Here is a 24940-nt window from a genome sequence, read left to right on the forward strand (position 1 = left end):
AAACAGAAGAAGTAGGTTTTTTACGTAAAATTAATGATTTAGGCTAAAATCCCTTTCAGAATCGCGTACTAAATTCACACAATTAATCTTTTAGATTTAATTGCGTAAATAACTTTCTCCTGAATCAATAATACGTTTTCAATTATACAAAATGGTTTAAATTATGTCACCATTGCGAGATATTATTTATAAGAATAAAGTACCGACAAATTATAACTTTCCCGAAATAAATTGCAGCATGAAGTTTTTGGAGTAAATCTCATTGTTTCACATTATAAGGGAACGTATGAATATATGCATGGACATTTACCGGTACATGTAAATCAAGCAAGATATGCCTGCCCATTTGGACCCCAATAGTATCTCATCCCATATTTATTCCTAGTTTGTTTTTTTCTTGTCTTAGAACTACATTAACAAGATGTATGGGTTGTTGAAAGTTTTATTGCATCCCTTTTACCTACTCGCCCTTATAGTATTGATCATGCTGTTTGATTTTTCATCTTACTCTGCATTAACAGATCTTTGATTAAATCACTTTGTCAGGATACATGTACAATATGTATTCACAATAAGATAATAGATGAACACTATAAAATATATAAGATAATATACAGCTCCTTGATGGTATATTATATATCTTAGTATTCACTTTCTTAGCATTGACATAGTTTTCCTTAGGAAAGAAAGAAAAATGTTTAAATCACTATGAATTTGATTGCAGATTCCGGTACATTGTTGCTATGTCAACCGAATTAAAATTATTCAGTTATTAAAGTTACAATTACATTTTGATTAATTGAAAAAGACTTGAACACCCCCCTCCCCCCCCCCCCCCTTTCCAAAAAAAAATATGACATAGCAACTGTCCTACATGAACAAATATGTCAGAAATTGAAAAAATAAAAATTTAAATTATAAAATCGAAGCTAAAAAAAAATGACCATAATTTTCTTATTTTGAAGAATCTAGCCAAATAACTTGTCCGGGTGTTTTGAATCTGTATATTTCATAAAAATGCAAAAAACTCAATTTCACCCTGGTACCTCCATAAGCATGCAAATCTCATGGCTGGTCACATATTTTGACTGGAAATGTATTACTAGTGACCTAAACATTGACAATAACTTTTCTCTAAGAAAATGTCGTGAGCTTAAATCCATCAATTGGAATTAGAACTTTAAAATACTGATGAATTCAGTCGAGGATTATGCCAGACAACGGGCAAAAAAAGAAAAAAACGTAGATAGTCTTACATAATTATGAAGACATAATCTATCAGTTTAATTGAGGTCTGGAGCTGGCATGTCAGTAACTGCTAGTAGTCCTTTGTTAATTTATGTATCATTGTCATTTTGTTTAGTTTCTTTTGTTACCTATCCTGACATCAGACTCGGGCTTCTTTTAAACTTAGTTTTACTGTGCGTATTGCTGTGTGTTTTTTATCTATATTTGCTAGAGGTATAGGGGAGGAGGTTGAGATCTCAAAAAACATGTTAAACCCCGCCGCATTTTTGCACCTGTCCCAAGTCAGGAGCTCTGGCCTTTGTTAGTCTTGTATGATTTTTTATTTTACTTTCTTTTATATATTTCGGAGTTTAGTATGACGTCCATTATTACTGAACTAGTACATATTTTTGTTTTTAGGGACCAGCTGAAGCACGCCTCCGGGTGCGGGATTTTCTCGCATTATTGAAGACCCATTGGTGGACATTTTGACACATTCCCCATTTCCATTCTCAATTTTATTACAAATTGGTTAAGGTTGCGCGTTTATTGATAAAAAATAAAAATTCAGAAAACATGTACACTCATGCTACATCGATCTTCAAATGTTGCTGTCTTACCTCCATGACAAATATGATGTTATAACCGCATATAAAGCCCCATAATATCATCGTGTTTTTGTGTAAATCACACTAAATAAACTGCTTGATGGAGAAAATTAGGTATTGACGATTTACCCTACATGAATATTCTATTTTTAGCCATGTCGGCCATGCTGATTGGCAAATGTTATAAACTAGATAACCAAAGATGTTTGTAGCCAAGTTTGTTTCCAACTAGGCCAGTCATTTCATAAAAGAAGATGTTTGTAAAAGCTAACAGACGACGTCGACGATCGACAAAGGACACCACGTGACGATACAAGGTCACTTGACCCTTCGTGACAGATGAGCTAAAATATCAAATCTTAACTCCTGTGTATGTTGATATTTGTTTCATACAGATACCCTTAAATTTAGTTGTTGGAATTTTTTCTTTGTTGGAAGAATTTTTTTTTAAAGACTTCTAGACTACAAGTATGATGTGTATGCTATATTTGGGTTCGATGCATCAGAATAAACGTCATACTCTTTGCCTTGTACAGTAGGTGGAATATATAAGTTACCGTGATGTTTAAAGGACTACAGGAAACTATAACACTTAACTGTACTTCATTCAGCTACTTACTTATTCTAAAACATCTGAAAATTTAATAGTCGAATGATCATATAAGATCTAGATCGATAATTAGCTTTTTTACCTTGATTTCTCATAATAGCAAAATTTAAGATTTCGGCTACGGACATGTGTACCAAAGTCAAACATGAAAGTAAAAAATGCCTTCCTCTAACAGTCACTTTCAGACCCGTTCAAACGGTTTTTTTTTATATCTAATCTAACTCTTTCCAACGGTCACTTTTTTAACTAGCCAGTGGTCACCTAATTTCTGCACGAAATCTTTATTTCAACTTAAAACAACGGTCTTTTTTAAGTTTTTAACTACCAAATTAATCATGATGACAAAGACATGTGTTTAGTACCCAAAGTTAAAATGAGAAACTCAACCCTTTCGCAACCGAGATCGCTCATTCCTTGTGTTCAACTCCTTTCAGTTTCCATTGAAAACCGTATCAGTAACCTATTTCTCCACAAATATAAACAAATTTCGAAAGTTTTGGTCCACGATTCTCTTCAATTTCGTACTTTATTTGGCCTTTTTAACTTTTTAGATTCGAGCGTTACTGATGAGTCTTTTAATACACCACCCGAATTCGGCTATTTTTTATTTTACTGCTCACAGGAAAGATAATTCTACTGATTGAAAATACTAAAACAATATGCCTCGATCCCGTCCACGAGCGGTGTTGGAATCGAAGTTTTCTTGAACCTCTTTTAAAGTTTACCTCTCTTGAACGGTCACTTTTGAATCATCTCATTCGTGACTGCTTAATACATGTTTGACTGTATGATCGTATCTGTGTTTGGAATTTTTGTGTTATATTCCTTCTGCAACGTTCAAATGTCATTTTGATGTTAGTACCTACACTGTTTTAGAGTACCTAAAGAAAGTAAAGTAGATCTTTTGCCTTTTATTTGCATGTAAAAGACAGCAAATAACTTCGCATATCTACTTAATCATGCAAACTTTAGGCTACAACTACCAATAATGATGTTGGAAATTAATACGAAGCCTTTGGAATACTTAATGAATAAATGCATGGAAAATAGTGACGCCGGAAGTTAAATTCCATGTCAAATTACAAAAGACCGAAAAGATCTCTTTATAGTGAAACTGACAAAATAACTTGAAAATGTGTTTTATTTCAGTCTATATTTGATAAATATACAATAAATCCATTTAAGTCTGTTTATGTCAGATCCTGGTGTTGTTAATTTTATATTTATACAATATATACAAAGAAATGAGATCAAAGTTACATCCAAAAAGAAAATTTAGGCTTCATATATTTATCCATTCCTCGATATTGACACAAACGGAAGACTTCCAACTTAAAGTTATGACTAACGTGATGATTTCAACTTCCCAGTTGTCAATTTCCCATTTCTCAGCTATAATATATATTCTGTTTCATTGCATGGTCTGTACATATCCTAGATAATATGTTACTCTCATGAATGTTCCCAATTCGACTGAAATGGACACTAGGCAAGTTGTACAGTCACCTGCACGAATTATTGTTTGACCGATACGATGTATTGGAGTCTCAACGCACTAGCTGCATGTTTTCGCGGTCTTATATTTTTAGATATCAGTAAAGTGGTTTGAATTGTAATTTCACAGATTGTGCCATATTCCCGAATGTGACATTTTGACTTAGTATGTCGATTGATTCATAGCAGGAGACGTTTACCTGATCGATGCATCCGATCTTACTCCTTTTGGAGTTCGTGTAACTCTCTCAATTATTGTTTGTTACCTTGATTAGTTTCTTCCTAATCAATTTACGAAATTGGTACATCGATAAACGACTGTTGTCTTAATACTAACCTTCATGTGCATAATCCCATAAGACTGAATATCTCTTGATTAATCACATGCAGGGCCTTGACATTGATATGCTTTTGTAACAACATTGATAACTTGTTGTAGGGAAAAAGTAAAATAACAAAAATACCGAACTCCGGGAAAATCCAAAACGGAAAGTCCTTTGACGTATGGCAAAATCAAAATCTCTAACACATCAAACGAATGGAAAACAACTGTCATATTCCTGACTTGATGCAGGCATTTCCTTATGTAGAAAATGGTGGAAGATATAAATGGTGTAGAAAATAAAGGCAACAGTAGTATACCGCTGTTCGAAATTCATAAATCGATTGAGAAAAAAAACAAATCCAGGTTACAAACTATTACTGAGGGAAACACATCAAATATAAGGGGAGAACTACGACACAACAGAAACACAACATTAAAATGTAACACACACAGAAACGAACTATAATATAGCAATGGCCATTTTCCTGACTTGGTACAGGACATTTTAAGAAAAAAATGGTGGGTTGAACCTGGTTTTGTGGCTAGTCAAACCTCCCGCTTTTATGGCAATGTTAAATATAACATTAAAATGACAACATTACATGACAGGACTACAATACAAATAAATGGGAGAACATGTAGGACAGAGAAACCTACGAATAATAGCTAACTAAAGGTACCAGGTTTAAAATTTAATACGCAAGACGCGCGTTTCGTCCACACAAGACTAACCAGTGACGCTCAGATCAAAAAAATTCGAAAGGCAAAACAAGTCCAAGGTTGAAGAGCATTGACGACCAAAAGTTCCAAAAAGTTGTGCCAAATACGTCTAAGGTTATATGTCTGGGATAAGAAAATCCTTAGTATTTAGAATAATTCATACTTATATAAACAGTAAATTTATAAAAAAAATGACTATATAATAGATAAACATGATAACACCGAAGTGGTGACTAACTTCAGAATAAAAACGGATACATAAAACAACATAAACTAGCACATAAAAATTCACACCCGAGTTAGCCAAAGAGATCAACGCAAAAAAAAGATGACGTCACATTTGAATTTCTGAAATTTCCCCAAAATAGGATAGAATTAGGATAGAATTCAAGATTTGGTTTAAAATACTCATATAACATTTATTAATAACAATGAAAATTACAATACTAATTAATATAAAATGTGGTACACTGCTACTTCTGCATAGGTACCATTTATGTACTAAAAATCTTAAGTACTGGAAATTTACTTTTAATATTTAGTACTATTTCTTTATTTTAAAATATTTGTAATATTTAGGTACCTGTATTTTACAGTACTTGATTGGACTAAAAATTTTGGTACAGAAATAATACCAACAGTGATCGCAATATATTCCATATGTTTGAAAATCATAACTTTAAGAGATTTGAAATAGACACTCTTTCAAAATGCTGAAACTTGAACGGTGTAACCAAAAATCTGAAGTACTTAAAATTTCATGTACAAATCAAGTACTGTAAAATACAGGTACCTAGATATTACAATAAATTTAACGTAACATAATAGTACTGAATATTAAAAGTAGATTCCCAGTATACTACAGATTTTTGGTACAGAAATAGTACCTATGCAAAAGTAGCTGTGTAGTAATTAGATAATTAATAGTATTATCTAGCTATGTCGGTGTTTCTTCTAAATCAAACTGTAAACCAAATATATCGTGTAAATTTAGTTGACCCAAACTAAAATCTAAATAATGAACTAGGTGATTAATTATCTTTACCATAACACACGAATACAACAGAAAAAAATGAGATTTACAGCTACAAACGATACGAGATTTGACAAAATCCGATGAGAATCACAAATATAATATCAAAACTAAATACATGAATTTTGGATAGAAAAGTACCGTGACACGTCTTATAGTAATGTGAATTCACACTCATCAAAACAGTCACAATCGGGAATAAGTCACGTTCGTTAATTAAAAAATCATACGACATAATGTCAAACCACAATCTAACACGTGGTAAAAATGTCCTTAGTTAGTTTGGACAAAGACACATCATATGGATCGACCAATTCGTGATGGTGTCCGTAAAATTTACGGAGTGTCATTTTTAATCTGTCCTCCTCATAACTTTGTTGGAGCAGTTTCTGCGTAAGGAGCACACTCCTGTATATGAAATCCGTATACTGTGAACATGCTAGAGCATAACGTATCAACTGAGATATGTTAACACCATACGAAGGAGCAGAGGGTATGTTACTGCTGAGAAATGGGAATTTGATAATTGGGAAGTTGAAATCGTCCCGTTTATCATAGATTTTCGTGTGAAGTCGTCCATCTGTGTCAATATTGAGGAAAAGATCAAGGTATGAAGCAGTCCTTCTAGTATCAGTAGTATCCTTTATTTCAAGTTCACTGGGATATATGAGATGTAAGTATTGGCTGAAATATGGGTTATTCAATGATAGGACATCATCAATATATCGGAAAGTAAAATTAAAGAATTTCGCAAGGTGCTTTTTCTTTTGTCTTTTACAAGGTTCTGAATGAATTCTGCTTCATACGAGTATAAAAACAAAACGGCCAGTAGGGGTGCACAATTAGTACCCATTGGAATACCGACTGTTTGTTAAAATATAAATCCCCCAAACTCAACAAATATATTGTCGATCAAAAAGTCCAACATTTTGATAATATCATCTTCAGTATATTTTCTGGTAGATTCAGTGTGGTTCTTCACAAAATATGAATTATTGTAACCCAAAACAAGAAACTTGTATCTACGATTCCCATTTTTATAGAAAAAGCTCTGTTTAATGAGATGGTGAAGTCGATCTTTCAACTGATCATGGGGAATAGTAGTGTAAAGCGTAGAAAAATCAAAAGTCTTTATGTTGCTGCAAAATTGCAAAGATTGTGATCGAAGATTTAAGCATTAGATCTTTCAAATTTTTGAGAACCCACATCTGGTTAACACCACTGGTAGAATATATCCCATCACAATATTTTTGAAGCCCATCTTTAACTGTAGAAAGAATAGTAGTCCGTACTTTAGAAAGATGTTTAGTCGAACATGTTGATGACCCAGCTATGTATCGTTCTTTATATGGAGTTTTGTGAAGTTTTGGTATCCAGTATAATGATGGTAAATTTTCTTCGTTTTCTTTGATGTTGATACCAAAGGAAAGAAGGACAGATTTGTGATTTTGTAAAATTTCGTCCTTGGTAAATGATGTTAAAGAATATGTAGGATTACCAGTAGTTCTATTTATTCCAAGCTCGGTTGTGAGACATTGCAAATAATGGTTTTTACATATGAAGACAATAATATTGGAAGCTTTATATGCTGGAACAACGACACATTTGTCATGCAGAGAGGTTAAAACATCCACAACATCCGGATTCTTGAAAGGGTTGGTAACTCTTGTTCTCATAGTACATCGTAGTTTTTGAATGCGCTTCTGAATGCATGATCGAATAGCTTTGATCCATTCAGACAAAGTGTCCAGTTCTGGTTCGTCTGGTTCGCGCTTTACCCATTTTCTTGCATAGTCCTCAACTGCATCCATCAGTAACCTGAAGTTCTTTTTCCATTTGAATGGCTGGGGAATTCTATATTTTGGTCCCTTGGCTAACAACTCTCTTAGTTGTTCATTGGTAACGATGCCAAGGTCGCCAGTAATAACATGACCAGCTGGACTATAATTGTATTGCGACAATGCACATGAGCAATCCGGAGGCTTGGATTTCACATCTTTGAGGTTAAAGGCCTCTAAAACCCTCTTGTGGTTGAAAATCTTGGATGCAATAGACGTAAGTATAAGAAATAACAGGTGTAGCTTTATTTTTGAAGTAATCAGGTATAGTTTTTGTACAGTTTTCTGGTGGAAAATATTGCTAATATTTACAGCATCTAAACCTTTATTGGCGAATTCTACCTTAAAAAAATTACGTTTTTCCTCATTTTTGGATGTAGTCGATACGGGTTTGAATAGTCTATGGTTAGCAAAGAGGGACGAAAGATACCAGAGGGACAGTCAAACTCATTAAATCATGGACATATTTGATTTCAAACCTTCCATTGGTTTAAAATATGTTCAATCAATGTTATATTATTTAAAGAGGGACGAAAGATACCAGAGGGACAGTCAAACTCATAGATCGAAAACAAACTGACAACGCCATGGCCAAAAATAAAAAGACAAACAGACAAATAATAGTACAGATGACACAACATAGAAAACTAAAGACAAAGCAATGTCCATGATTATTGCAACTAATCTATACAAAACAGAACTAGAATCAGTAACGGAAGTATTTTGGGCCTCTTCAAATAGTAAAAAAAGTTTTGACAATGGAATGGAGTATAATTTAGTCCTGATATGATGAATTCCTAAAGGTTTTTGAACAAACGTTAACAGACTATCAATTGTCACGGTGTGCACAGCAGGTGGTATATATTTTTCTGTGACCATGACTTCTATTTCGTCGAGCAGAAATATTAAATAATTGTAATGTATTGACAGTACTACACCTGGGATTAGACAAAATTCCTACACCATCAAGTTTTGTCATTGCATTCATTGGGAATGGCTGTTCCCAACTCTCTTATCCAAAAGTCTTCTCTTTGTAAACGATATGGTGTACTCAATATGGGGTCATTTGTTGAATGATATATTTTCTCTAAAATCCGGACTTTCATTGAAACAATAGAATGGTCAGGCTGATTGAAATATTTATAGAGAAACTTGTTGTAATTAGGATCATTTACATTAGAGCGATGATCATTCATTCTAAAATTGAGTCTTTGTCGAGTTTCCCCGACGTAGATCAATCCACAAAGAGTACATTTAATACCGTACACAATATTGGAAGCAGTGCGATTCAAATCCTCATGACTGTGTGTAATGTAACTTTTGGTGGTTAAATTACTTTGAAAGTGGGTATAAGATATTAGTATATCACAGGTTTTACAATTTTTACGGTTACATTTGGAAATAGAGCAATATTGGTGGTTGTCATTGAAATCTAAAATATCTGAAAGTTGAACAGTACAGGGCCGAATATAAACAAACTTGTCTGAATTTTTATAGTAGAATGAGGATTCAGAAGACTGCACATGTGTCATTTTCATTACATCATTTAAAATGATCCTGGGGACACCTGATAAAATCGGTGTTGTTGTGTCCTTGACAACATCCGATTGACACCTTTTTTATCCTGGGCGGCGTGTCATCCAGCATAATATTTTTTATTCTACTAGTTTTCATGCTGTTAGGCTACCGGACTGGTAGAATCCTCGGGGACAGATTGTCCACCAGCAGAACATCTCCCGTAAGCTACTATATTTATACATTTAGATGAAAGTTGTTACATGTGGAGCAGGATCTGCTTACCCTTTTGGAGCACCTGAGATATCACCCCCAGTTTTTGTGTACTGTTGTTTAGCCATGGCGTTGTCAGTTTATTTTCGACTGATGAATTTAAATGTCCCTTTGGTATCCTTCGCCTCTCTTGTACGCTATCAATGTTTTACATATTTATTCATCGGATTTAAAATCAACGTTTCCTAATAGATAAAGTGGCACTCGAATGGTGGGAAGGGTGATTGTTAAATAAGAAGTTAGCAATATCCTTTAACTCTACGTTCCGCTATATAGATGATGTTCTCTCACTAAATAATACAAATTTTGGTGACTATGTTGAACGAATCTATCCCATCGAACTAGAGATAAAGGATACTACAGATACAATTAAGTATGCCTCATATCTTGACTTACATCTAGAAATTGACAATGAGGGTCGGTTGAAAACAAAACTTTACGACAAAAGAGATGATTTCAGCTTCCCAATTGTGAACTTTCCATTTCTATGTAGCAACATTCCAGCAGCGCCTGCATACGGAGTATATATCTCCCAATTGATACGATATTCCTGGGCTTGTGTTTCCTATCATGATTTCCTTGATAGAGGATTGCTGCTCACAAGGAAGCTATTAAACCAAGAGTTCCAAATGGTGAAGTTGAAGTCATCCCTTCTTAAATTTTACGGACGCCATCACGAGTTGGTTGACCGCTATGGAATAACCGTTTCACAGATGATATCGGATATGTTCCTTATGCCGTAACTACAATACCCTCCCTTTTCACGAATGTGACTTACCGAATTAGACTGTTTACCGGATTTGTAATAACATAAGCAACACGACGGGTGCCACATGTGGAGCAGGATCTGCTTACCCTTCCGGAGCACCTAAGATCAGCCCCAGTTTCTGGTGGGGTTCATGTTGCTTAGTATTTGGTTTTCTATGTTGTGTCATCTGTACTATTATTTGTCTGTTTGTCTTTTTATTTTTGGCCATGGCGTTGTCAGTTTGTTTTCGATCTATGAGTTTGACTGTCCCTCTGGTATCTTTCGTCCCTCTTTTTTAATAATATAACATTGATTGAACATATTTTAACCAATGGAAGGTTTGAAATCAAATATGTCCATGATTTAATTGTAATACAGATATGAAATATAAGCAAATTCAAAAACATATTGTATATGTTTCTGTTTAAATACTGTTTCATCTTATTCTAATATTTTTGGGAGTAAGGTGATTTTTAGATAATAAAACATAAGAAAATTTGAAAATATGTTATTTAACATTGCTGTTTGAATGCTGTTTCATATTAATCTTATATTTTTGGATCGAATGATGTCGGCTTACAAACTGTGCTCTGTTTTGAATTTGGTCTGCTGTCACTTCCAGGATTTGTAATTGCAGCTGCAACCCCAGCAACGACCTCATTGACCAAACCTTTTCGAAGATCCTTAAATTCATTTTCCAAACTTTTTCGAAGATCTTTTAATTCTTCCCTTTGTTGCATTTTTAAGCTCTCCATCATTTTGTTGTCGCGAGTTTTTTGCTCTTCAATATGTGTTTTAAGCAGATCTTGTACTTCGTTCTTTTCCAATTTCATTTGCTGCAAGTCAAGACGAACTTGCATTAATTCATCCTTTAGACGTTTGATTTCTTTTTTCTGTTCTTTGTGTACGATTGAATCTTTTTCTAATCTTTGAATGTCCTTCTTTAATTCTTTTTCACGCTTTTTTCTGTCCTCAATCTCTTTATCTTTTCTACTGTTAGCCAAATCTAGCTGTTTGATTTTGTCGGTTATGCTCCCCATCTCTTCTTTTAAATTATCGTTTTCCGATTTAAGTTTTTCAATTTGCCCATTTTTTTCTCTGTATATGCATTCCTTTTCTTTTTCATGATTCTTTGCATCTATGTCTATTTTCATATGGAGAACTTCCACTTCTCTTTCTTTATCCACATTAAACGATGTGAAATCAGATGATGACTCAATCTCCTTTTTGGATGAAAGATCCATCTCCGAGCTCAACATTGGCAAAATTGAACTAAAAAAATAAAGATAATTACTTTAAATGATATAGGAAAGTCAGGGTTTTGTATATAGAAGGTTATCAGACTGCTTATGGCGTCTTTATGTTAAACCTGTTGGAAATGTACTTATTGACATTTAAGTATGGTAGAAAATGGTTTATATTATAAATGAAATAGGGTATGAAAAAGAGTATTAGCAAAAACACCGAACTCCAAGGGATATTCAAAAAGGGCAAACTGACAAAATCAAACGTTATACTTAATCAACTAACGAAACGAATTAAAAAAAACCTCATATTTCTGACCTGGTACCGGCATTTTCCGAAAAAAAAATGGTGGGTTATATCTGGTTATATATATTGCAAAACCATCCATTTGTATGACAGTTTAACTAGCTTTCATTAACTGCAAGGACTCTGAAATCAGCATTGAGTGTCATTTTTATTGTTATTTTTTTTTTGTGCTTAGTACATATCCCGATGAGTTAAGCCCTTTTTAACTGATGTCATATTGTTAATATGTTGTATTGTTACACCACTATCTGGGGTTAAGAAGTTCGCAAACATGTGAAACATCGCCACATTCTTGATGTCCCCGCCCCAAGCCCGTACTAACCAAGTGGTTGTCATTAGTATCTGCCATATTAGATTTTTTGTTCATGTCGTAGTATACTTTAGGCCATTTGTTTTCTCTTGAATTGTTTTTTAAATGTTATACTGCATGTTGATCGAGTCAGTTGTCGAAGGCGTATACGCTTTCAAAACGTACCTGTAATAGCTCATTTATGAATCCTTTGATCGTTTTGGAAATTGTGTCTTTGAAAATCATACCACATCTTCTTAATTTTATTTAAATTTCAGAGTTATGTAAATGTACTCTTACCCTATTACCGTGTTTCAGAACAGCCGAAACAGTGGAATATTTGTTCTTGATTGATTTTGGAATCAATTGTGTTTGCTACCGTGTGCAGCAGATTTAAGTCGGTGTTTTCGATTACATTTGCAAAGCAACATATTTTGCAATCGTGAAAAGCAGTTTTTGATCTGTTGCATCTGCAGTAACGATAGCTGGTAATATTGTGTAATAGTCCATCTTGGGTTGATAGTAGGTAAAATGGTTAAGCGTATTGAAACATATTATGTAAGATGCAATTCTTACTGACTCTTATAAAAACACTGTAAATACATCAATGTTAAAATCACAAATGTTTTAAGTATCAATCATTAATAGATAAACATATCCTGCTATAGTTCAGCAAAACGTCATAGAGTAAGGTATTCAGGCGAAAGTTAGTCGCATTGGAACTTATCCTGATCCTGCTTCTTGAATTACTATTTTTAACTGTAACATGTATAATGATATGACAGGTTTGTTTTTTTTTGGTTTTTTCTGCACAAACTTATGTCCAACGAAAAATAATGAAAACCTAATAGTACTTAAACGTACTCACTACATTTATTTTTCACATTCTTTGCCATCATTTGCATATTTACTTAATTTGGTGGGTTTTTTTTTTTCTTTTAGCCGGTGGAACCTTACTAAGATATTAGTTAAAATCCTTAAAAGATCCATGTTCGAAAAAAATGACAAAACTCATGAGGAATAACAGATATGTCATGACCATGAAATTTTCATTTGATTTCTAACATTGGATTTAACTTGAATCTCTAGTAATATTTTAACACTACTTATGTAAAAGAGAAGAGGCTTTGGGTTTTCCTGTTGATTGAACCAAACAAATATGTATCCACAGTGTCAGCGTATATCTTGTTAACTCTTTAGGATTTCGGGATTTTTATACAACTTATTCATGTTATTTTTATTATACAAAAGTTTCCGTTTTTCAAACGATGTGATATTGGCTGAAATATTCAAGCCACGGTCGCAAGTTAATGTCACCAGAACCGTATGCTATTTAAAAAAACACGTTACAAAGTCCTTGCGTCCGAAGCGCTTTTTTGGATTAACCTTCATCAGGAACGCTCAAAGCCGAATATATGAAAGCCAATGATGTATAAGAACCGAAACAGTTAAAGAGCTATATGACCAGAAAGGACATAAAATAATAGCCATATCCATCTAAGGTCAACTTTGCCTGAGGGAGTTGAAACCTTAGTTTTTTTTATAATTTCAATTTTTAGATGTCGTTTCCCTAAAATTGCAATGGTGCTTTCATTTCATTTCAGTGTATATTCATATAAAAGCAAGCTTAACAAGTTTTAATGAGGATTACTAAACAATTTGTGTATAATAAAGGCAATAGTAGTATACCGCTGTTCGAAATTCATAAATCGATTGAGAAAAAAACAAATCCGGGTTACAAACTAAAACTGAGGGAAACACATCAAATATAAGAGGAGAACTACGACACAACAGAAACACAACATTAAAATGTAACACACACAGAAACGAACTATAATATTACAATGGCCATTTTCCTGACTTGGTACAGGACGTTTTAAGAAAACAATGAAGGGTTGAACCTGGTTTTGTGGCTAGCCAAACCTCCCCCGTTTATGGCAATGTTAAATATAACATTTTAATGACAACATTACATGACAGGACTACAATACAAATAAATGGAAGAACATATGAGACAGAGAAACATACGAATAATAGCTAACAAAAGGTACCAGATTTAAAATTTAATACGCAAGACACGCGTTTCGTCCACACAAGACTAACCAGTGACGCTCAGATCAAAAAAGTTCGAAAGTCAAAACAAGTACATAGTTGAAGAGCATTGACGACCAAAAGTTCCAAAAAGTTGTGCCTAATACGGCTAAGGTTTTCTGTCTGGGATAAGAACATCCTTATTATTTAGAATCATTCATACTTATGCAAATAGTAAATTTATAAAACAAATGACTATATAATAGATATACATGATAACACCGAAGTGGTGACTAAATACAGAAAAAAATACGGATACATTAAACAACATAAACCAGCACATAAAAATTCACAGCCGAGTTAGCAAAAAATGGATCAACGCACAAAGGGACGTCACACTTGAATTTCTAAAAATTTCCCCAAAATTGGATAGAATTAGGATAGAATTCAAGATTAGGTTTGTAATACTCATGTAACATTATTAATAACAATGAAAATTGCAATACTAATTAATATAAAATTGTGGTAGTATTTAGATAATTAATTGTATTATCTAGCTATGTCGGTGATTCTTCTGAATCAAACTGTAAACCAAATATATCGTATAAATTTAGTTGACCCAAACTAAAATCTAATAAATGAACTGGGTGATTAATTATCTTTACCATAATACACGAATACAATGATAATTTTAGTTAGTAGTCATTTAAAGGGCAGCCCTTAATTTAGAAAATACGTTTTTATATGAGAGATGGTTAAGTAATACGAGTCTTAGAATCTTAAAACAATGTTTACTAGAGCTTAATTCTAAAACAACTTGATCGAACTTGATCGCGATTGTTTTTTACTTTTTTTTAACTTTGTCGAATCATTAAAAATTGTACGTCTAAGTCAAATTTTTTACATCATTAAAACTTTTCCAATCCAGATATGTTTTCAAGTGTGTGTAATTTGATGAGTATGACATTCCTCTGTGAGTCACTTTTATACAAGTATGTAACATTTTGAAAAAAAAATCATTTTTTTTTGTAGGATTGCAACGGAAACTGACATATAGCTAAATTTGTTGTTCAAAGTTGATACCCGGTGTCAAATTTGCCGTTAGAAGTTAGTATTTGCTCATGAAAATCACATTCGTCTCAATTCAAATTGATTCGCTATTTCAAAAATTCCATCGGCTACCATTTTTATATGGCTGCCATTATTCATTAAAGAAAAACACATAAGCGCGGAATTTAAGCAAACTTGGCATTTACCTTAACCAAAACCGGAATTTTCTCTGTTGTCAAAATATATGAAAATCAAGCCCTATTAGATAATCTCATCATAGATACCAGGATTAAACTTTTGTACACCAGACGCGTGTTTCCTCTAATAAAGACTCATCAGTGACGCTCGAATCAAACAATTTAAACAGGCCAAATAAAAGTCAGAGTTTAAGAGCATTAAGGACACACAATTCCGAAAGGTTTTGTCAAATACAGCTAAGGTAACGTATTCCTGGTTAAAGTAAAAATTGTTTTGTTTTGGAATTAATTATTTGTTTCTGTTCACAAAAAAATGTATAAGCAAAGCCCTTCCAGATATTGTCTGCTTTCAAATTTTGTTAAATACAAAATGGCTCATTCTGAGCATAAATCTTGAAGGATATTGTTGATTAAGCACCATTTCTCAAATGAATTCTTAAATGCAATACCTGAAATTTGGTGAGAGACTAGCATATTTCATCAAATTGTAACCTTCAAAATTGTTTCTGTCGGAGCGAGACATTATTTCTGTGACTTAAGGAGCGAGCGATGACAATTTAGAAATTAAATTGTTGATCTCATTTATTGTTGATGCATGCATGGCAAGAGACACTTACACAGTCGACGCAACCGGTATCGCTCTTATACGCTCAGTTTGTGTTTGCTACTTTATTTGTCTCTATAAGTTGTTTTACGAAATTTGAAAATTGGTAAACTACTGTCTCCTAAATTGAAATTGAGTGCTAATTCAGAAATTCATAACGGTATGGCCGTATTTTTTGTAAGTTTCCACAATATTGGAGCGAGCGAATCGAAAAAAAAAACTATAAATCAATGTGGCCTTAATACTAATATTTAATTTTCAAATTTGTATTTGACCCTAAGACACATAATCCAATTTCCACAATTAAAAGATTTCATACAAGATAAATGTTATTATGAACGTATGTTTGTTATCTGCTAGCTGTCACGACTCTATTTACCAAAACAAGTAATAGTATATACCAAAATAGAGAATTTTATTTATAACTACTTTTAAAGCAAACTGTTTAATTCAAATTATTCTATGTTTGTGAATAAAGCGTACATTGGCTTTGTTGTTCATTCAATAGTTATTGTAAACTCTTTAATAGTTTAGTCGACCAGGAAGTATTAATTTAATAGCCGTAAAGAAAGTTTATGATATATAAAATCAAAAGAACGAGCTTTTAGCATGATTAACAAATACAAAACAACATCAGAAAATACCAACGAATCACTCAAATATCACAAGTAAAACAAAAACCGACAGTACCATGACCAAAAAAAAAACAAAGCCAGTCTTCAAACTGTACATAGATCACTAAATACTAAGCAAAACAAACCACATCAAAACCTTAGGGTGATCTCATGAATAGAAAGCAGATCCTGTTTGACATGTGGCCCCCTCGTGTTATCATGGCAAGTAAATTTGGTGATAATCCTCCTTCTCTATGTGATGTCAAAGAATAGGACAAGAGGCCGGGGTTGTGACATTAATTGGCTAAATTTTACTCTTTTAAGCTTTTAATCTTTGTGAACTGCAGAACATAAATTTATAAAAACATAGTATATTAAATGGAAGAAATGTCGTTTTTCAGATCTTGATAAAGAAATAGCTCGATTCGTCTAAAAAACCTTAACAAAAATGATTTGATTTTTTGTTCAACCAGCGGTTTAAATTACATGACGATTCTTTAATATTCTAGAGATCTACTTTAATATCTTCGAACCAATCACTGCAATTACATTTAGCATACATATAAAAAGTTTTGATTGTTTTACACTCTTAATACAACAGAAAGGATATGGGATATCCATTCATGACACAAAATCAGTACATGCACGGCAAAAAACGTAAGAAGAAAAAAACATAACTTTTATTGCTGTTCTTCATCTCAAAGTCACAGTGACCCTTCAGCACGAAGCAAAAAAAAAACTCTCATCTGACTGCAAGTTAAAGACGGTCCCTTAACATTCGTAAGATAGTGCACTTCTAATTAACATGTTCAATTGAAAGACCGCCAACATCGGCTGATAAAACAATGCTTTTCTTGTACAAAATATTTAAATCGTAGGTACCATTTCCTTTTTTTTCATTGGTCAACAAGAATTTTACACTGTGAAGTTCAACTAGGATGCCAACAAGTACACCGAAGACGCTCCCACGCTGGACATTTTGATTGACAACATATTTGTATAGTTTTGTGGATTCATATTTCAACAAACAGCCGATATTCCAATCGGCACTCATTGTGCACCTTTACTGACCGATCTGTTTTTGTAGTCATATATCTCAAAATGCAAACAAACCTTCACACAGGGAACAAAACGAAATCAAGCATTGTAATTCTGTAATTTCACGTTAGGAATTATTAAAGATGTCCTTTCGATCAATAGTCCATATTTCAGCGAGTCATTGCTCTTCAATATAAAAGAATTCCACAAAATGTCACGTCCACAAAATGAATACAAAATTATATATGATTTCCTGTTATATGCGATATATATTAAAGGAAAATAAAATAGAGAAAAGAAATGTTAAAACTATTTAAATAAGCCAGTTATTGGGATGTCGTTGTCTTCATAGAATTCAGGAATAACAGTACTGTAGTTGAATAGTTGCCGTCGTCAATTCGCAATTTGACAGTCGCAAATGCAGCTTTACTGGGGACGCGCAGTGGAGTCAATAAAACGAATATTTGCGACCGTGTAGATCATTGTAATGGAATTGCCATACGGATCACACGGTACAACATTACACATTTATCTTTAAAGATTATATGACCAGATAATACAAATTTTAATTTGTTTTAAAAATATTATTTTAAATTAGATTTTAAAGAAAATAGATACACATATGTAAAGAACAAGAGATATGTCCAACCTACCTGCACAAGGTATACTGACAATACGATTATAAATTCATTCGATTGATTATAACCAGACATAACTTGATTTATTATTCGATAATATTTTCTAATTATTTAATAGTCTATTTGCCAATTCAGAAATTGACACTGTAATAAGAGATACGAGAGGGACGTACATTTTCATTGACAATGAAGAGCTAACGGATATATCAAATTTATACGCGTGTAATGTGTGTAATCGAATATTTTAATTACTTTTAATCTTTTGTTATGCTAAAAACTTATGAAATCAATAGTTATTTTACATAAGATATTGATTAAATGACCAATATTTCACTTTCAACGTATCATGCTTTGCATGGGTAGCAGCCCATTCAATTGTCTATAGAATCAGTCGTCAATTGACAAGGGAAACCAACTTATGTTGAAAAGGTGTAATAAGAGAATCAAATTGTAATTGGCAAATAGACTAACAATTTATTGAAGGACACTATAGTTAGATTTTGAATAATTGGCAAGCACACAATTAAACTTGATTTTTACAATTTAACTTTATTTAGTATATTTAAATAATAGTCTCCAGCAATTTCAAACACTTAATTTAAAATGAATTCCATATTGATCTATTTTGAATATGAACATTTTTTGATTTCACTTCCTAAAATGAAAGGTAGGATAAACATGTTATAAGAAAATACAAAATTGATGGATGGATGGATGGATGTGTAATGTCCAGTGGCAAATCAAATGCATATTCAGGACGAGAACATGCTATGAAATATAAACCCTGCTTTGTACTAGACCGACACGCTTAGTCGGATTTTAACGTGCTAGTTCACAGGAAAACATGTCATCCTACACGGAAACATTATTCTGACTCCGAACAGATCAGTCTTTGTTCTTTCTCCTAAATGCCAGCGTGCTTAGCGGAAAATCAGCAAATACTAATTTTGAAGTGTTTTGTTTGATCCGGGCAGGGATCGAAACCACGACCTCCCACACTCGAGGCTACCATGCTACCATAGTAGACATTTTGTGAAATGTAAAATAGCAAAAATACCGAACTCCAAGGAAAATTCAAAACGGAAAGTCCTTTATCAAATGACAAAATTAAAAGCTCAAACACATCAAACGAATCGAAAACAACTGTCATATTCCTGACTTGGTACATGCATTTCCTTATGTAGAAAATGGTTGATTAAACCTGGTTTTATAGCTAGCTAAACCTCTCACTTGTATGACAGTCACATAAAATTCCATTATATTGACTACAACGTGCGAACAAAACAAACAGTCTTAATAGGTAAAAATCTAATCAGTTCGATCTAATTTACTCCTGAAATACAACAAATTTAGAAATCAGGGTAAATGTGCAACATAATATTTAAATATCTGACAGACTAATGAAGTGTTAAGGGCATACGATACAGTTACAGGGGAGGTAATGACGTTGCTAAGTCAACAAGTAAACGTAAAATGTTATTTTCGCGACTTCTAACTGTGACACATCGGGAAAAGATGCATTTTTTCGACAGATTTTTATCATTCAGACCGATTTAACTTGAAAACGTGTTCATGGACACCTCTTTTTTAAAATGACATTAGATTTGATTACGTATGAAGATTATTTGCACCAATTTTTATGAAAAAGTCAGCGATGAAATTTTTTTAAATTAGATAAATATACAGCAAAAAATGACGTTTTTTTTTAACTAAAATCATGAACCTTTGATAAAAATTAATTATTTCCAAAGTATTATTATACAAACTTAGAGCATAATTATATAAAGAAGATTTTCCGAACGTTTTTACAAATATCCGCTTTTGCTTATCTTTTGAAACAAAAAAGTTGGGTATGTCTGTCCAAAGGATAGAAATGTCCAAAAAACCGAAATTTTGAGTAAATGTCTAAAATTTCGACCCATTTATCTCTTAAGGTAGCACATGAAGGTATATTTTTTATTACATATTTGAATTGACTCGGTGAAAAATAGGTTGTATTCAAATTTTCGTAAAAAAATCATCGTGGGATCAAAACTGTATCGTATGCCCTTAAGATCCGAAGTGTGTTATTTCATTTATCGATCTCATCTTTTGTATTCCTTTCAAGGGGTCAAAAATGTCTTTACCATAACTTCATATTCTAGTAATCATTTGTAGAAAATTAGTTAAAATATGCCTTATTTTGTAAAAGTACATTTTTGGACTTATTCGGTTAAGTAAATTCACCAAACTTAAAAGAAGATTATATAATACAATAACTAATTGCTTTTCCAATCTTTAGGAAAAACAACTCTTTTAAAAAAATGTAACTATCATCGTCGACATGATTCATATTTTGACAGCGACATAATTAAAAGTGACACCAGGATGGATACTTAACAGATTTCAAGCTAGAAAAACAAAGGATAAATCGAACATTTCAGCAAAATTCCCATGGAACACAAACATTTATTACAGATCCAGTTTCATAATATATCTGATTTGATGTATTAGATATCTTATTTAGTTTATATGATATCTCAGTCTATTAGTTTATAAGTTATCTGATAGTTATAAGATATCTGTATTAGTTTTTAAGATATCTGTAAAACTTTATGAGATATCTCAATTAGTTTATTATATATCTTATTTAATGTATAGAATATCTTATTTAGTTTACAGGATATCTTATTATGACTTCTTTATAAGATATCTTATTAAGACTTCTTTATAAGATATCTTTAAAATGAAATATATATATAAGACATCTTGCATAGTTTATAAAATATCTTTTAGAATAAACAAGCTATTTTTTTTAACTAAATAAGCTATCGTTTAACCTAGATAAGATTTCTATTTATATTCGGTGTGAAATATGATTTGTAATTTGTCAGTGATAATGTTTGAAATTTTCAAAATATGACGTATTAAAGAAATAAAATTTCCATTTATTTTAAATATTCTTTTATATTACGTTGTGTGTGCATATAGATTAATTCAAGTTGAGGGATGACCATTTGATACTCTGGGAGGGGAGGAGGTTTTTTTTTTTTTTTAGACTATGATAATTGATTTATTGGTCTAAAGCTGTTACAATAACCTTATTGCTACAGCTTTCACAAACAAGGTACCCTGATATATTAATATCTTTAAGAACAGGGTGTCTTAAAGATAAGTTTTACTTTATAATTGTTAGCTAATTACAAATACAAATATGTTATAATATAAACTTATATAATTGCAAATCATTTAAATTTGCATTTACGTATATTTTATTCCGGATTTGACCTTTACTTTTCCATCCTTAATCTACCTGACACATATTTTACTCGTTTAGAAAAATCGTGCGTGTGTCCAGTGTGATCAAATAATCGTAACCTGACATGATTGAAGGATAATATAGTGCATGTGTTAATCTTATTGATTTTGGATTATAATCAAAAGGTAAGGTATTATATGTTTCTTGTTATCCAAATAGAATGTTTATTGTCTTTCATAATATTTCGTTAATTTTGTTTTATGATTTAAAGTTTTAAAATTTAAGTGAAATTTTAGATTTTTCTTAACGGACGCAAAGGTGTCAATTTTAAATTTGCACGTGTAGTATCTCATTTTATAGATACATTAGTTATTATTCTATACATTATGCTTCACAACTATATATGTATTTATATATATATATATTTTAATCTAGCACATTTTACAGAAATTTTTGAAATTTACGAATTAGATTACTTTTGCGTTCTTTCACATGTCTGTTTACTTCAAAGTATAATTCAAATTCATTTGTAAAGATAGTGTATATGTCGGCGGGTTTTGTTCTTTGTTCTGATGTGTAAAATGATTTGTAAATTGAGAAACCTATCAAAGTTATAATAAGATTTATATCATTATAATGTCGGTCTCCGATTTTATATCCAAAGACTATATCTGTTAGGGTTATTTTCTTACAAAAGTTTATGTTTTTCATTTTTTCTGTTATTTTAATCCAAAAGTCTTTTACAAATCTACAGTCGTTAAAAAAATGTTGATAATTATCTGTGCATTTACATAAAGCACACTCTGGGGTATTTGATATTTTCCATTTGAAAAGATTTTCTTGGTTCGGTAATATATAGCTAAATAATTTCCATTTATAAACTTTAAGTTTGTTTATGTATATTTCATTGTTTGTAAAGGATAAGGATTGTCTAATTTGTAATTGTTTTGCGTCTAATATTCTTTGCCATTTTATTATTCCAATGTTAGGAGTTATTTTGTTTTTTATAAAATATTGATAGACGGTTTTATTGTTTAGGTCTGATAAATTTATTTCTGTTTTATTCATTCTAATTAATTTTTCGTTAATATTAACTCGGGTTTTAACAGAGTTATTTGTTTTTAGGATATCTGTCCAACTTCTTGGTATAGCTTTTTTTAGTATTGATAGTTCGGCTATCCAGTTGTGTTTTATTTCTAACTTTCGCAGTATTGTCTTTTCATCGATTTGACCGTTTTCGTCAATAAGTTCATTGATATAGATTATGTTACTTTTGATCCAGCTAAACATCAATAATGGTTTGTTTTTTATTTTTATGTTTTTATTACCCCATATAATTTCTTTGCGTATATCTCTAAAGTTAGTGGGCGATTTAGTTTGACCTCCACCTTTAAGTATCCAGCACTTTACAATATCTAGATAAAATTCTGGTAATCCAGTTGTGATTTTAAGTGGTTTTAAATTATTAATTTCTAAATTCATTTTAAAGATAAGGAAGTTTTCACCATATTTATCAAAAAAGAATCTTGGAATAATTGACCAATTTTCATGTTTTGACTCTATTAATCTTGATACCCATTTAATTTTAAGTGTGTTAAAATAACTGTCGATATCAATCATATTGAGTCCTCCTTTGCTGTAATCTGATATAAGAGTTGATCGTTTTACTTTATCTTGTTTTCCGTCCCAAATGAAATTAAAAATTTCTCTTTCTAAATTGCAAATATACGTTTTATTTATGACTGTCATACTTGCTAAATATGTGAATTGTGGAATTATAAGTGATTTGATTATTAAAATTTTACCGATGATAGTAAGATGTCTTTTTTCCCATGATTTCATAAGTTTTTTTGCTTTTTCAAGCTTGTTTTCCCAATTTAGTTTTGCGCATTCTGTTTTATTTGTACCGAAATACAAGCCTAACACTTTAACGGGTTTATCTGTGAATTTTATATTATCTACTTTTTCTTTACAATTTTTCAGTTTTCCTATCCAAATGCCTTCCGTTTTATTTTTATTTAATTTAAGACCAGAAAATGTGCCAAATATTTCAATAACGTTTAATGCTGCTATAGTTTCATTTTTGGATTTGAGAAACAAAGTGGTGTCATCTGCTAACTGGGAAATTTTCAAATTATGTTTTGAATGGTCAAGTTTTATTTCAATGCCTTTAATGTTATTATCATTTCTTAATTTACATGCCATGATTTCTACTGCGATCACGAAGATCATGGAAGAACAAGGACATCCCTGACGTACCCCCCTTTTTAGACTAATTGGTGCAGAAATCCATCCATTATTGAACACTGAGCTATTTATATCAGAATATAACGTCTTGATCCAGTTTATAAATGAACTATTAAAGCCGAAATATTCGAGAGTTTGGTACATAAAGGACCATTTTAAAGTATCAAATGCTTTTGAAAAATCTAGAAACAAAATTGCACCTTCAACATTAAATTTATCGGCGTAATCTATGATATCTTGTATTTGTCTGAGATTGAAACCAATATATCGTTTTTTTATATACCCTGTTTGGTCTGCGTTTATAATTAGATTTAGTACATTTTTTATTCTTTGAGCTAATGTGTATGAAAATTTTTTATAATCTGAATTTAATAAGGAAATTGGCCTATAATTTGAAAGATCTAGTGGATCATTCTTCTTGTATATTAGATTAAGAATACTTTGTCTTTGGGAAAATGGTAGCTTTTGCCTGTCATAGCTTGTATTAAAAATGTTAACAAGGATTGGACCTAATGATTGCCAAAACTTTTTATAAAAATTTGTCGTGATACCATCTTTACCTGGGCTTTTATTGGGTTTTAAATTATTAACGGCTAGTGTTAATTCTTCTATTGTAACATATCCGTCGCACGTTTGACTTTCATGTTTTGATAATTTATTTTTTATTTCAGTACTGTTAATATATTCCCATGATTGGGCAATATCTTCGTTTTCTTTTGAATATAGATTTTCGTAAAATTTCTTTTCAATTTGAAGTATTTCGCTTTGATCTGTAACAATATTTCCTTGGTGATCTTTTAGTTTTATAATTGTTTTTTTTTTGTTTGTTTATTTTTTTCTAGTCCTAAAAAATATGCTGTATTTTTTTCGCCTTTTTCTACCCAGTCTTGTTTCGATCTTAATTGGGCGCCTTTTGCTTTATATTCATAATGCTTTTCTAGCTGATTTTCAATTTGATTTATTTTTTGCAATACATCATTGTTTTCATTTATCTGATATTTTTCAGTTAAAATGGTTAAATTTTTTTCCAATTGTTTTATTTCATTTTTTTT

General features: G+C 31.8%; 1 long non-coding RNA gene across 1 annotated transcript in view; it reads right to left on the reverse strand.

The window, feature by feature from the left end:
• LOC127709940 (uncharacterized) overlaps positions 1-18576 on the reverse strand; it is a 125216-nt gene extending 106640 nt beyond the window's left edge. Inside the window, exon 1 of the long non-coding RNA XR_007985859.1 lies at positions 18419-18576. This is a non-coding gene — a long non-coding RNA (uncharacterized LOC127709940). The remainder of the gene's footprint in view (positions 1-18418) is intronic.
• Positions 18577-24940: the final 6364 nt, after the last annotated feature.

The sequence above is a fragment of the Mytilus californianus genome, unplaced genomic scaffold, assembly GCF_021869535.1.
Source record: "Mytilus californianus isolate M0D057914Y unplaced genomic scaffold, xbMytCali1.0.p SCAF_7, whole genome shotgun sequence".
In the NCBI taxonomy this organism is placed as follows: domain Eukaryota; kingdom Metazoa; phylum Mollusca; class Bivalvia; order Mytilida; family Mytilidae; genus Mytilus; species Mytilus californianus.